This window comes from Oncorhynchus masou, chromosome 9 (assembly GCF_036934945.1).
Source record: "Oncorhynchus masou masou isolate Uvic2021 chromosome 9, UVic_Omas_1.1, whole genome shotgun sequence".
Classification (NCBI taxonomy): domain Eukaryota; kingdom Metazoa; phylum Chordata; class Actinopteri; order Salmoniformes; family Salmonidae; genus Oncorhynchus; species Oncorhynchus masou.
This window is the reverse complement of record NC_088220.1, coordinates 18,575,702-18,591,183: the sequence shown is the minus strand read 5'-3', so window position 1 is coordinate 18,591,183 and position 15,482 is coordinate 18,575,702. Positions and strand designations below refer to the sequence as shown.

General features: G+C 50.1%; 1 protein-coding gene across 1 annotated transcript in view; it reads right to left on the bottom strand.

The window, feature by feature from the left end:
• The window catches only part of fat1b (FAT atypical cadherin 1b), a 59,382-nt gene that overhangs the window by 26,688 nt on the left and 17,212 nt on the right, over nt 1-15,482 (bottom strand). The gene's annotated exons all lie outside the window — the stretch shown is intronic.

The window sequence follows — 15,482 nt, the reverse complement described above, 5'->3', positions numbered from 1 at the left end:
ACACAGTTATTCTCACACACAATGACCCAAACACTCCCCACCGCACACACACACACACTCTCTCTCTCTCACATGCACACAGACTCAGAAACACTCTTCTCCCCACACACACACACACTTTCTCTCACACACAAATAAATAAACAAAAATGTATTCATGTTAATGAGGAGCCCAGGTGGTAATAACCATATTTAACGTATTAATTGTCCCTTGCAGTCTCCTCACAACAGGCCTCATAGAGCAGAAAACCAACGCTGTGTCCCCAGGTCAAACCTGGCCTAGTCATAGAGAGGTAAACCAACGCTGTGTCCCCAGGTCAACCCTGGCCCAGTCATAGAGAGGTAAACCAACGCTGTGTCCCCAGGTCAACCCTGGCCCAGTCATAGAGAGGTAAACCAACGCTGTGTCCCCAGGTCAACCCTGGCCCAGTCATACAGAGGTAAACCAACGCTGTGTCCCCAGGACAACCCTGGCCCGGTCATAGAGCAGAAAACCAACGCTGTGTCCCCAGGTCAAACCTGGCCTAGTCATAGAGAGGAAAACCAACGCTGTGTCCCCAGGTCAACCCTGGCCCAGTCATAGAGAGGTAAACCAACTCTGTGTCCCCAGGTCAACCCTGGCCCAGTCATAGAGAGGTAAACCAAAGCTGTGTCCCCAGGTCAACCCTGGCCCAGTCATAGAGAGGTAAACCAACGCTGTGTCCCCAGGTCAACCCTGGCCCAGTCATAGAGAGGTAAACCAACGCTGTGTCCCCAGGTCAACCCTGGCCCAGTCATACAGAGGTAAACCAACGCTGTGTCCCCAGGACAACCCTGGCCCGGTCATAGAGAGGTAAACCAACGCTGTGTCCCCAGGTCAACCCTGGCCCAGTCATAGAGAGGTAAACCAACGCTGTGTCCCCAGGACAACCCTGGCCCAGTCATAGAGAGGTAAACCAACGCTGTGTCCCCAGGTCAACCCTGGCCCAGTCATAGAGCAGAAAACCAACGCTGTGTCCCCAGGTCAACCCTGGCCCAGTCATAGAGAGGTAAACCAACGCTGTGTCCCCAGGTCAACCCTGACCCAGTCATAGAGAGGTAAACCAACGCTGTGTCCCCAGGTCAACCCTGGCCCAGTCATAGAGAGGTAAACCAACGCTGTGTCCCCAGGTCAACCCTGGCCCAGTCATAGAGAGGTAAACCAACGCTGTGTCCCCAGGTCAACCCTGGCCCAGTCATAGAGAGGTAAACCAACGCTGTGTCCCCAGGTCAACCCTGGCCCAGTAATAGAGAGGTAAACCAACGCTGTGTCCCCAGGACAACCCTGGCCCAGTCATAGAGATGTAAACCAACGCTGTGTCCCCAGGTCAACCCTGGCCCAGTCATAGAACAGAAAACCAACGCTGTGTCCCCAGGTCAACCCTGGCCCAGTCATAGAGAGGTAAACCAACGCTGTGTCCCCAGGTCAACCCTGGCCCAGTCATAGAGAGGTAAACCAACGCTGTGTCCCCAGGTCAACCCTGGCCCAGTCATAGAGCAGAAAACCAACGCTGTGTCCCCAGGTCAAACCTGGCCTAGTCATAGAGAGGTAAACCAACGCTGTGTCCCCAGGTCAACCCTGGCCCAGTCATAGAGAGGTAAACCAACGCTGTGTCCCCAGGTCAACCCTGGCCCAGTCATAGAGAGGTAAACCAACGCTGTGTCCCCAGGTCAACCCTGGCCCAGTCATAGAGAGGTAAACCAACGCTGTGTCCCCAGGTCAACCCTGGCCCAGTCATAGAGATGTAAACCAACGCTGTGTCCCCAGGTCAACCCTGGCCCAGTCATAGAGCAGAAAACCAACGCTGTGTCCCCAGGTCAACCCTGGCCCAGTCATAGAGAGGTAAACCAACGCTGTGTCCCCAGGTCAACCCTGGCCCAGTCATAGAGAGGTAAACCAACGCTGTGTCCCCAGGTCAACCCTGGCCCAGTCATAGAGAGGTAAACCAACGCTGTGTCCCCAGGACAACCCTGGCCCAGTCATAGAGAGGTAAACCAACGCTGTGTCCCCAGGTCAAACCTGGCCTAGTCATAGAGAGGTAAACCAACGCTGTGTCCCCAGGTCAACCCTGGCCCAGTCATAGAGAGGTAAACCAACGCTGTGTCCCCAGGTCAACCCTGGCCCAGTCATAGAGAGGTAAACCAACGCTGTGTCCCCAGGTCAACCCTGGCCCAGTCATAGAGAGGTAAACCAACGCTGTGTCCCCAGGTCAACCCTGGCCCAGTCATAGAGCAGAAAACCAACGCTGTGTCCCCAGAACAACCCTGGCCCAGTCATAGAGAGGTAAACCAACGCTGTGTCCCCAGGTCAACCCTGGCCCAGTCATAGAGAGGTAAACCAACGCTGTGTCCCCAGGTCAACCCTGGCCCAGTCATAGAGAGGTAAACCAATGCTGTGTCCCCAGGTCAACCCTGGCCCAGTCATAGAGAGGTAAACCAAAGCTGTGTCCCCAGGTCAACCCTGGCCCAGACATAGAGATAAACCAACGCTGTGTCCCCAGGTCAACCCTGGCCCAGTCATAGAGAGGTAAACCAATGCTGTGTCCCCAGGACAACCCTGGCCCAGTCTTAGAGCTGAAAACCAACGCTGTGTCCCCAGGTCAACCCTGGCCCAGTCATAGAGCAGAAAACCAACGCTGTGTCCCCAGGTCAACCCTGGCCTAGTCATAGAGAGGTAAACCAACGCTGTGTCCCCAGGTCAACCCTGGCCCAGTCATAGAGAGGTAAACCAATGCTGTGTCCCCAGGTCAACCCTGGCCCAGTCATAGAGAGGTAAACCAATGCTGTGTCCCCAGGTCAAACCTGGCCTAGTCATAGAGAGGTAAACCAACGCTGTGTCCCCAGGTCAACCCTGGCCCAGTCATAGAGAGGTAAACCAACGCTGTGTCCCCAGGTCAAACCTGGCCTAGTCATAGAGAGGTAAACCAACGCTGTGTCCCCAGGTCAACCCTGGCCCAGTCATAGAGAGGTAAACCAACGCTGTGTCCCCAGGTCAAACCTGGCCTAGTCATAGAGAAGTAAACCAACGCTGTGTCCCCAGGTCAACCCTGGCCCAGTCATAGAGAGGTAAACCAACGCTGTGTCCCCAGGACAACCCTGGCCCAGTCATAGAGAGGTAAACCAACGCTGTGTCCCCAGGTCAAACCTGGCCTAGTCATAGAGAGGTAAACCAACGCTGTGTCCCCAGGTCAACCCTGGCCCAGTCATAGAGAGGTAAACCAACGCTGTGTCCCCAGGTCAACCCTGGCCCAGTCATAGAGAGGTAAACCAACGCTGTGTCCCCAGGTCAACCCTGGCCCAGTCATAGAGAGGTAAACCAACGCTGTGTCCCCAGGTCAACCCTGGCCCAGTCATAGAGAGGTAAACCAACGCTGTGTCCCCAGGTCAACCCTGGCCCAGTCATAGAGAGGTAAACCAATGCTGTGTCCCCAGGTCAACCCTGGCCCAGTCATAGAGAGGTAAACCAACGCTGTGTCCCCAGGTCACCCCTGGCCCAGTCATAGAGAGGTAAACCAATGCTGTGTCCCCAGGACAACCCTGGCCCAGTCATAGAGCAGAAAACCAACGCTGTGTCCCCAGGTCAACCCTGGCCTAGTCATAGAGAGGTAAACCAACGCTGTGTCCCCAGGTCAACCCTGGCCCAGTCATAGAGAGGTAAACCAACGCTGTGTCCCCAGGTCAACCCTGGCCCAGTCATAGAGAGGTAAACCAATGCTGTGTCCCCAGGTCAAACCTGGCCTAGTCATAGAGAGGTAAACCAACGCTGTGTCCCCAGGTCAACCCTGGCCCAGTCATAGAGAGGTAAACCAACGCTGTGTCCCCAGGTCAACCCTGGCCCAGTCATAGAGAGGTAAACCAATGCTGTGTCCCCAGGTCAAACCTGGCCTAGTCATAGAGAGGTAAACCAACGCTGTGTCCCCAGGTCAACCCTGGCCCAGTCATAGAGAGGTAAACCAACGCTGTGTCCCCAGGTCAACCCTGGCCCAGTCATAGAGAGGTAAACCAACGCTGTGTCCCCAGGTCAAACCTGGCCTAGTCATAGAGAAGTAAACCAACGCTGTGTCCCCAGGTCAACCCTGGCCCAGTCATAGAGAGGTAAACCAACGCTGTGTCCCCAGGACAACCCTGGCCCAGTCATAGAGAGGTAAACCAACGCTGTGTCCCCAGGTCAAACCTGGCCTAGTCATAGAGAGGTAAACCAACGCTGTGTCCCCAGGTCAACCCTGGCCCAGTCATAGAGAGGTAAACCAACGCTGTGTCCCCAGGTCAACCCTGGCCCAGTCATAGAGCAGAAAACCAACGCTGTGTCCCCAGAACAACCCTGGCCCAGTCATAGAGAGGTAAACCAACGCTGTGTCCCCAGGTCAACCCTGGCCCAGTCATAGAGAGGTAAACCAACGCTGTGTCCCCAGGTCAACCCTGGCCCAGTCATAGAGAGGTAAACCAACGCTGTGTCCCCAGGTCAACCCTGGCCCAGTCATAGAGAGGTAAACCAATGCTGTGTCCCCAGGTCAACCCTGGCCCAGTCATAGAGAGGTAAACCAACGCTGTGTCCCCAGGTCACCCCTGGCCCAGTCATAGAGAGGTAAACCAATGCTGTGTCCCCAGGACAACCCTGGCCCAGTCATAGAGCAGAAAACCAACGCTGTGTCCCCAGGTCAACCCTGGCCCAGTCATAGAGCAGAAAACCAACGCTGTGTCCCCAGGTCAACCCTGGCCTAGTCATAGAGAGGTAAACCAACGCTGTGTCCCCAGGTCAACCCTGGCCCAGTCATAGAGAGGTAAACCAACGCTGTGTCCCCAGGTCAACCCTGGCCCAGTCATAGAGAGGTAAACCAATGCTGTGTCCCCAGGTCAAACCTGGCCTAGTCATAGAGAGGTAAACCAACGCTGTGTCCCCAGGTCAACCCTGGCCCAGTCATAGAGAGGTAAACCAACGCTGTGTCCCCAGGTCAAACCTGGCCTAGTCATAGAGAGGTAAACCAACGCTGTGTCCCCAGGTCAACCCTGGCCCAGTCATAGAGAGGTAAACCAACGCTGTGTCCCCAGGTCAAACCTGGCCTAGTCATAGAGAAGTAAACCAACGCTGTGTCCCCAGGTCAACCCTGGCCCAGTCATAGAGAGGTAAACCAACGCTGTGTCCCCAGGTCAACCCTGGCCCAGTCATAGAGAGGTAAACCAACGCTGTGTCCCCAGGTCAACCCTGGCCCAGTCATAGAGAGGTAAACCAACGCTGTGTCCCCAGGTCAACCCTGGCCCAGTCATAGAGCAGAAAACCAACGCTGTGTCCCCAGGACAACCCTGGCCCAGTCATAGAGAGGTAAACCAACGCTGTGTCTCCAGGTCAACCCTGGCCCAGTCATAGAGCGGTAAACCAACGCTGTGTCCCCAGGTCAACCCTGGCCCAGTCATAGAGAGGAAAACCAACGCTGTGTCCCCAGGTCAAACCTGGCCTAGTCATAGAGAGGTAAACCAACGCTGTGTCCCCAGGTCAACCCTGGCCCAGTCATAGAGAGGTAAACCAACGCTGTGTCCCCAGGTCAACCCTGGCCCAGTCATAGAGAGGTAAACCAACGCTGTGTCCCCAGGTCAACCCTGGCCCAGTCATAGAGAGGTAAACCAACGCTGTGTCCCCAGGTCAACCCTGGCCCAGTCATAGAGAGGTAAACCAACGCTGTGTCCCCAGGTCAACCCTATCCCAGTCATAGAGAGGTAAACCAACGCTGTGTCCCCAGGTCACCCCTGGCCCAGTCATAGAGAGGTAAACCAATGCTGTGTCCCCAGGACAACCCTGGCCCAGTCATAGAGCAGAAAACCAACGCTGTGTCCCCAGGTCAACCCTGGCCCAGTCATAGAGAGGTAAACCAACGCTGTGTCCCCAGGTCAACCCTGGCCCAGTCATAAAGAGGTAAACCAATGCTGTGTCCCCAGGTCAAACCTGGCCTAGCCATAGAGAGGTAAACCAACGCTGTGTCCCCAGGTCAACCCTGGCCCAGTCATAGAGAGGAAAACCAACGCTGTGTCCCCAGGTCAACCCTGGCCCAGTCATAGAGAGGTAAACCAACGCTGTGTCCCCAGGTCAACCCTGGCCCAGTCATAGAGAGGTAAACCAACGCTGTGTCCCCAGGTCAACCCTGGCCCAGTCATAGAGAGGTAAACCAATGCTGTCTCCCCAGGTCAACCCTGACCCAGTCACTTTAGCAGACCGTTTCGCAACAATCACATGGATGCCTAACTCTCACAAAAACTCTTCTTAGCGTTCTCATTTACATTTAAGTCATTTAGCAGACGCTCTTATCCAGAGCGACTTACAAATTGGTGAATTCACCTTCTGACATCCAGTGGAACAGCCACTTTACAATAGTGCATCTAAATCATTTAAGGGGGGGGGTGAGAAGGATTACTTATCCTATCCTAGGTATTCCTTGAAGAGGTACTCCCGCACCGAGTGCTTATTGTCCATTCAGAAGAGACCCCATTCATTCATTCATGGTTTGTACCATTGCCTATACACATTTTAAAGGGGATGTTTAGGTGAATAAAAGAGAAGAGCAGATATATTCAATCGTAAATCAACAGGGAGACACAGAAGTGGAACAGACCTCTTGGAGACGTGCCCTTTATATTCTAATCAGACCGTACCAAACGTTCTCTGAACAGCAGCTCAAGAGGTTTGTCACAAACATCAGCTGGTACAGAATCAAACAGGTTCACAGATACATTATACGTGTGTCTCCGGCACAGAATGGAGCCAAACTTGAACCATACCATTCAACACTGGCAGACATTGGATACTGGCAGTTTCACGGGTCAAAGGTAGGAAGTAATTAGTATCAGTGTCACAAATAGTACACTGGAAATCATGTGTATTACAGAAACTGAAAACATCAATATGCTATGCAGTGTGTTAATCACTGGAAATCATGTGTATTACAGAAACTGAAAACATCAATATGCTATGCAGTGTGTTAATCACTGGAAATCATGTGTATTACAGAAACTGAAAACATCAATATGCTATGCAGTGTGTTAATCACTGGAAACCTTTACTCATCTTAGATTTCCCCATTACACACATGCATTTGTGTCACAAAATAATATAGATATTTTACTCACAGCATAATCTGGCAATGAACAGAGATATTGTAGGTGCAACAGCACCTCTTCTCCCTCAAGAGGCTGAAGAGATTTGGCATGGCCTCTCAGATCCTCAAGAACTTCTACAGATGCATTATTGAGAGCACTGCCCTCAGCTCCAAGGCTCTACTTCACAGGGGGCGAGCTCCGAGCCAGCCAGGATATTTATACCAAAGACTTATGCCACCCCAGCCATGGACTGTTATCTCCACCACCGTCTGGCAAGCGCTAGCGGAGCATCAGGTCTCAGACTAACAGGCTCCGAGGCAGCTTCTAAACTCAGCAAAAAAAAAAGAAACGTCCTCTCACTGTCAACTGCGTTTAATTTCAGCAACGTAACATGTGTAAATATTTGTATGAACATAAGATTCAACAACTGAGACATAAACTGAACAAGTTCCACAGACATGTGACTAACAGAAATGTGTCCCTGAACAAAGGGGGGTTCAAAATCAAAAGTAACAGTCAGTATCTGGTGTGGCCACCAGCTGCATTAAGTACTGCAGTGCATCTCCTCATGGACTGCACCTTATTTGACAGTTCTTGCTGTGAGATGTCACCCCACTCTTCCACCAAGGCACCTGCAAGTTCCCGGACATTTCTGGGGGGAATGGCCCTAGCCCTAGCCCTCACCCTCCAATCCAACAGGTCTCAGACGTGCTCAATGGGATTGAGATCCGGTCTCTTCGCTGACCATGGCAGAACACTGACATTTCTGTCTTGCAGGAAATCACGCACAGAACGAGCAGTATGGCTGGTGGCATTGTCATGCTGGAGAGTCATGTCAGGATGAGCCTGCAGGAAGTATACCACATGAGGGAGGAGGATGTCTTCCCTGTAACACACAGCGTTGAGATTGCCTGCAATGACAACAAGCTCAGTCCGATGATGCTGTGACACACCGCCCCAGACCATGACGGACCGTACACCTCCAAATCGATCCCGCTCCAGAGTACAGGCCTTGGTGTAACGCTCATTCCTTTGACGATAAACACAAATCCGACCATCACTCCTGGTGAGACAAAACCGCGACTTGTCAGTGTAGAGCACTTTTTGCCAGTCCTGTTTGGTCCAGCGACTGTGGGTTTGTGCCCATAGGCGACGTTGTTGCCGGTGATGTCTGTTGAGGACTTGCCTTACAACAGGCCTACAAGCCCTCAGTCCAGCCTCTCTTAGCCTATTGCGAACAGTCTGAGCACTGATGGAGTGATTGTGCGTTCCTGGTGTAACTCGGGCAGTTATTGTTGCCATCCTGTACCTGTCCCGCAGGTGTGATGTTCAGATGTACCGATCCCGTGCAGATGTTGTTACACGTGGTCTGCCACTGCGAGGACGTTCAGCTGTCCATCCCGTCTCCCTGTAGCGCTGTCTTAGGCGTCTCACAGTACGGACATTGCAATTTATTTCCCTGGCCACATCTGCAGTCCTCATGTCTCCTTGCAGCATGCCTAAGGCACGTTCACCCAGATGAGCAGGGACCCTGGGCATCTTTCTTTTGGTGTTTTCCAGAGTCAGTAGAAAGGCCTCTTTAAGTGTCCTAAGTTTTCATAACTGTGACCTTTATTGCCTACCGTCTGTAAGCTGTTAGTGTCTTAACGACCATTCCACAGGTGCATGATCATTAATTGTTTATGGTTCATAAACCCTTTACAATGCAGATCTGTGACGTTAATTGGATTTTTAAGAATTATTTTTGAAAGACATGGTCCTGAAAAAGGGACGTTTCTTTTTTTGCTGAGTTTATCTCCAAGCAATAAGACTGAACAGCTAATCAATGGCTGCCCACCCTCACCCTTAGACTATCTGCACTGACTCTATGCACACTCACAGGTCTCTTTCCACACACAAATTTGGAGGCAAAAGAAATGCACACCTGTTTAGGCGAGGTGTTGGCGAGCGGAGTAGAACACTTGGAAAAAGAAAAGGAGAGCCGCACACTAGGAGCTCAGATGCAATAATTAAATAACCTAATAATCAATGTTTGGACAGACAAGCTGTCCTCTTCAGGGTATAATGACATACACTGCAGGGTGACGAGTTTATATAGTGTCAAAGGACACACACAGGTGTCTGTAATCATGGCCGGGTGTGGCTTGATATCATTGGTTAATTTACAGATATAAATAGAACATGTATTTTTTTTTTAAACATGAATGAATAGCATACGATCATAGAAACAATTTGGCTACAAAGGCGAACAAAAATGTACAATGAATAGCAAAATCACAAGAATGGCTTCAGATCAAGTCTATGTTGAGACCGAAAGGAGCAAGGATCTTTAAATTAAAGATCCAGACAGCCTCTCATTTTGACAATAAATTGTCGAGGTCACCCCCTCTCCTAGGGAGGGTGATGTGTTCGATGCCGATATAACGCACACACACCCAAACACAGATACACTTAATGACCTTTTACGCTGCTCCTACTATTTATTATTATTTGCTGCCCAGTCACTATTACCCCTGACGTCTACTCCCACCAGTATCCCTGATCTACCTCTACTACCACCAGTAACCCTGATCTACCTCTACAACCACAAGTAACCCTGCTCTACCTACACTACCACCAGTATCCCTGATCTACCTCTACTACCACCAGTATCCCTGATCTACCTCAACTACCAACAGTAACCCTGATCTACCTACACTACCACCAGTATCCCTGATCTACCTCTACTACCACCAGTAACCCTGATCTACCTCTACAACCACAAGTAACCCTGCTCTACCTACACTACCACCAGTATCCCTGATCTACCTCTAGTACCACCAGTATCCCTGATCTACCTCTACTACCACCACTATCCCTGATCTACCTCTAGTACCACCAGTATCCCTGATCTACCTCTAGTACCACCAGTATCCCTGATCTACCTCTTGTACCACCAGTATCCCTGATCTACCTACACTACCACCAGTATCTCTGATTTACCTCTAGTACCACCACTATCCCTGATCTACCTCTAGTACCACCAGTATCCCTGATCTACCTCTAGTACCACCAGTATCCCTGATCTACCTCTAGTACCACCAGTATCCCTGATCTACCTCTACTACCACCAGTATCCCTGATCTACCTCTAGTACCACCAGTATCCCTGATCTACCTCAACTACCACCAGTATCCCTTATCTTCCTCTACTACCATCAGTATCCCTGATCTACCTCTACTACCACCAGTATCCCTGATCTACCTCAACTACCACCAGTATCCCTGATCTACCTCTACTACCACCAGTATCTCTGACTTACCTCTAGTACCACCAGTATCCCTGATCTACCTCTAGTACCACCAGTATCCCTGATCTATCTACACTACCACCAGTATCCCTGATCTACCTACACTATCACCAGTATCCCTGATCTACCTCAACTACCACCAGTATCCCTGATCTTCCTCTAGTACCACCAGTATCCCTGATCTACCTCAACTACCACCAGTATCCCTGATCTACCTACACTACCACCAGTTACCCTGATCTACCTCAACTACCACCAGTATCCCTTATCTTCCTCAACTACCACCAGTATCCCTTATCTTCCTCTACTACCATCAGTATCCCTGATCTACCTCAACTACCACCAGTATCCCTGATCTACCTCAACTACCACCAGTATCTCTGATTTACCTCTAATACCACCACTATCCCTGATCTACCTCTAGTACCACCAGTATCCCTGATCTACCTCTACTACCACCAGTATCTCTGATTTACCTCTAGTACCACCAGTATCCCTGATCTACCTCTAGTACCACCAGTATCCCTGATCTACCTACACTACCACCAGTATCCCTGATCTACCTCTAGTACCACCTGTATCCCTGATCTATCTACACTACCACCAGTATCCCTGATCTACCTACACTACCACCAGTAACCCTGATCTACCTCTAGTACCACCAGTATCCCTGATCTACCTACACTACCACCAGTATCCCTGATCTACCTCTAATACCACCAGTATGCCTGATCTACCTACACTACCACCAGTATCCCTGATCTACCTCAACTACCACCAGTATCCCTGATCTTCCTCTAGTACCACCAGTATCCCTGATCTACCTCAACTACCACCAGTATCCCTGATCTACCTCAACTACCACCAGTATCCCTGATCTACCTACACTACCACCAGTTACCCTGATCTACCTCAACTACCACCAGTATCCCTTATCTTCCTCAACTACCACCAGTATCCCTTATCTTCCTCTACTACCATCAGTATCCCTGATCTACCTCAACTACCACCAGTATCCCTGATCTACCTCTACTACCACCAGTATCTCTGATTTACCTCTAGTACCACCAGTATCCCTGATCTACCTCTAGTACCACCAGTATCCCTGATCTACCTACACTACCACCAGTATCCCTGATCTACCTCTAGTACCACCAGTATCCCTGATCTATCTACACTACCACCAGTATCCCTGATCTACCTACACTACCACCAGTAACCCTGATCTACCTCTAGTACCACAAGTATCCCTGATCTACCTACACTACCACCAGTATCCCTGATCTACCTACACTACCACCAGTATCCCTGATCTACCTCAACTACCACCAGTATCCCTGATCTTCCTCTAGTACCACCAGTATCCCTGATCTACCTCAACTACCACCAGTATCCCTGATCTACCTCAACTACCACCAGTATCCCTGATCTACCTACACTACCACCAGTATCCCTGATCTACCTCTAGTACCACCAGTATCCCTGCTCTACCTACACTACCACCAGTATCCCTGATCAACCTCTACTACCACCAGTAACCCTGCTCTACCTACACTACCACCAGTATCCCTGATCTCCCTCAACTACCACCAGTATCCCTGATCTACCTCTTGTACCACCAGTATCCCTGATCTACCTACACTACCACCAGTATCTCTGATTTACCTCTAGTACCACCACTATCCCTGATCTACCTCTAGTACCACCAGTATCCCTGATCTACCTCTAGTACCACCAGTATCCCTGATCTACCTCTAGTACCACCAGTAACCCTGCTCTACCTCAACTACCACCAGTATCCCTGCTCTACCTCAACTACCACCAGTATCCCTGATCTACCTCAACTACCACCAGTAACCCTGATCTACCTCAACTACCACCAGTATCCCTGATCTACCTCAACTACCACCAGTATCCCTGTTCTACCTACACTACCACCAGTATCCCTGATCTACCTACACTACCACCAGTAACCCTGATCTACCTCAACTACCACCAGTATCCCTAATCTACCTCTACTACCACCAGTATCCCTGATCTACCTACACTACCACCAGTATCCCTGATCTACCTCAACTACCACCAGTATCCCTGATCTTCCTCTAGTACCACCAGTATCCCTGATCTACCTCAACTACCACCAGTATCCCTGATCTTCCTCTAGTACCACCAGTATCCCTGATCTACCTCAACTACCACCAGTATCCCTGATCTACCTACACTACCACCAGTTACCCTGATCTACCTCAACTACCACCAGTATCCCTTATCTTCCTCAACTACCACCAGTATCCCTTATCTTCCTCTACTACCATCAGTATCCCTGATCTACCTCAACTACCACCAGTATCCCTGATCTACCTCAACTACCACCAGTATCTCTGATTTACCTCTAATACCACCACTATCCCTGATCTACCTCTAGTACCACCAGTATCCCTGATCTACCTCTACTACCACCAGTATCTCTGATTTACCTCTAGTACCACCAGTATCCCTGATCTACCTCTAGTACCACCAGTATCCCTGATCTACCTACACTACCACCAGTATCCCTGATCTACCTCTAGTACCACCTGTATCCCTGATCTATCTACACTACCACCAGTATCCCTGATCTACCTACACTACCACCAGTAACCCTGATCTACCTCTAGTACCACCAGTATCCCTGATCTACCTACACTACCACCAGTATCCCTGATCTACCTCTAATACCACCAGTATGCCTGATCTACCTACACTACCACCAGTATCCCTGATCTACCTCAACTACCACCAGTATCCCTGATCTTCCTCTAGTACCACCAGTATCCCTGATCTACCTCAACTACCACCAGTATCCCTGATCTACCTCAACTACCACCAGTATCCCTGATCTACCTACACTACCACCAGTTACCCTGATCTACCTCAACTACCACCAGTATCCCTTATCTTCCTCAACTACCACCAGTATCCCTTATCTTCCTCTACTACCATCAGTATCCCTGATCTACCTCAACTACCACCAGTATCCCTGATCTACCTCTACTACCACCAGTATCTCTGATTTACCTCTAGTACCACCAGTATCCCTGATCTACCTCTAGTACCACCAGTATCCCTGATCTACCTACACTACCACCAGTATCCCTGATCTACCTCTAGTACCACCAGTATCCCTGATCTATCTACACTACCACCAGTATCCCTGATCTACCTACACTACCACCAGTAACCCTGATCTACCTCTAGTACCACAAGTATCCCTGATCTACCTACACTACCACCAGTATCCCTGATCTACCTACACTACCACCAGTATCCCTGATCTACCTCAACTACCACCAGTATCCCTGATCTTCCTCTAGTACCACCAGTATCCCTGATCTACCTCAACTACCACCAGTATCCCTGATCTACCTCAACTACCACCAGTATCCCTGATCTACCTACACTACCACCAGTATCCCTGATCTACCTCTAGTACCACCAGTATCCCTGCTCTACCTACACTACCACCAGTATCCCTGATCAACCTCTACTACCACCAGTAACCCTGCTCTACCTACACTACCACCAGTATCCCTGATCTCCTCAACTACCACCAGTATCCCTGATCTACCTCTTGTACCACCAGTATCCCTGATCTACCTACACTACCACCAGTATCTCTGATTTACCTCTAGTACCACCACTATCCCTGATCTACCTCTAGTACCACCAGTATCCCTGATCTACCTCTAGTACCACCAGTATCCCTGATCTACCTCTAGTACCACCAGTAACCCTGCTCTACCTCAACTACCACCAGTATCCCTGCTCTACCTCAACTACCACCAGTATCCCTGATCTACCTCAACTACCACCAGTAACCCTGATCTACCTCAACTACCACCAGTATCCCTGATCTACCTCAACTACCACCAGTATCCCTGTTCTACCTACACTACCACCAGTATCCCTGATCTACCTACACTACCACCAGTAACCCTGATCTACCTCAACTACCACCAGTATCCCTAATCTACCTCTACTACCACCAGTATCCCTGATCTACCTACACTACCACCAGTATCCCTGATCTACCTACACTACCACCAGTATCCCTGATCTCCCTCAACTACCACCAGAAACCCTGGTCTACCTCTAGTACCACCAGTATCCTTGATCTACCTACACTACCACCAGTATCCCTGGTCTACCTCTAATACCACCAGTATCCCTGATCTACCTCTAGTACCACCAGTATCCCTGATCTACCTCTAGTACCACCGGTATCCCTGATCTACCTACACTACCACCAGTATCCCTGGTCTACCTCTAGTACCACCAGTATCCCTGATCTACCTCTACTACCACCAGTATCCCTGATCTACCTACACTACCACCAGTATCCCTGATCTACCTCTAGTACCACCAGTATCCCTGATCTACCTACACTACCACCAGTATCCCTGATCTACCTCTAATTCCACCAGTATCCCTGATCTACCTCTAGTACCACCAGTATCTCTGATCTACCTCTACTACCACCACTATCCCTGATCTACCTCTAGTACCACCAGTATCCCTGATCTACCTCTAGTACCACCAGTATCCCTGATCTACCTCTTGTACCACCAGTATCCCTGATCTACCTACACTACCACCAGTATCTCTGATTTACCTCTAGTACCACCACTATCCCTGATCTACCTCTAGTACCACCAGTATCCCTGATCTACCTCTAGTACCACCAGTATCCCTGATCTACCTCTAGTACCACCAGTATCCCTGATCTACCTCTACTACCACCAGTATCCCTGATCTACCTCTAGTACCACCAGTATCCCTGATCTACCTCTACTACCACCAGTATCCCTGATCTACCTCTAGTACCACCAGTATCCCTGATCTACCTCTAGTACCACCAGTATCCCTGATCTATCTACACTACCACCAGTATCCCTGATCTACCTCAACTACCACCAGTATCCCTTATCTTCCTCAACTACCACCAGTATCCCTTATCTTCCTCTACTACCATCAGTATCCCTGATCTACCTCAACTACCACCAGTATCCCTGATCTACCTCTACTACCACCAGTATGTCTGTTTTACCTCT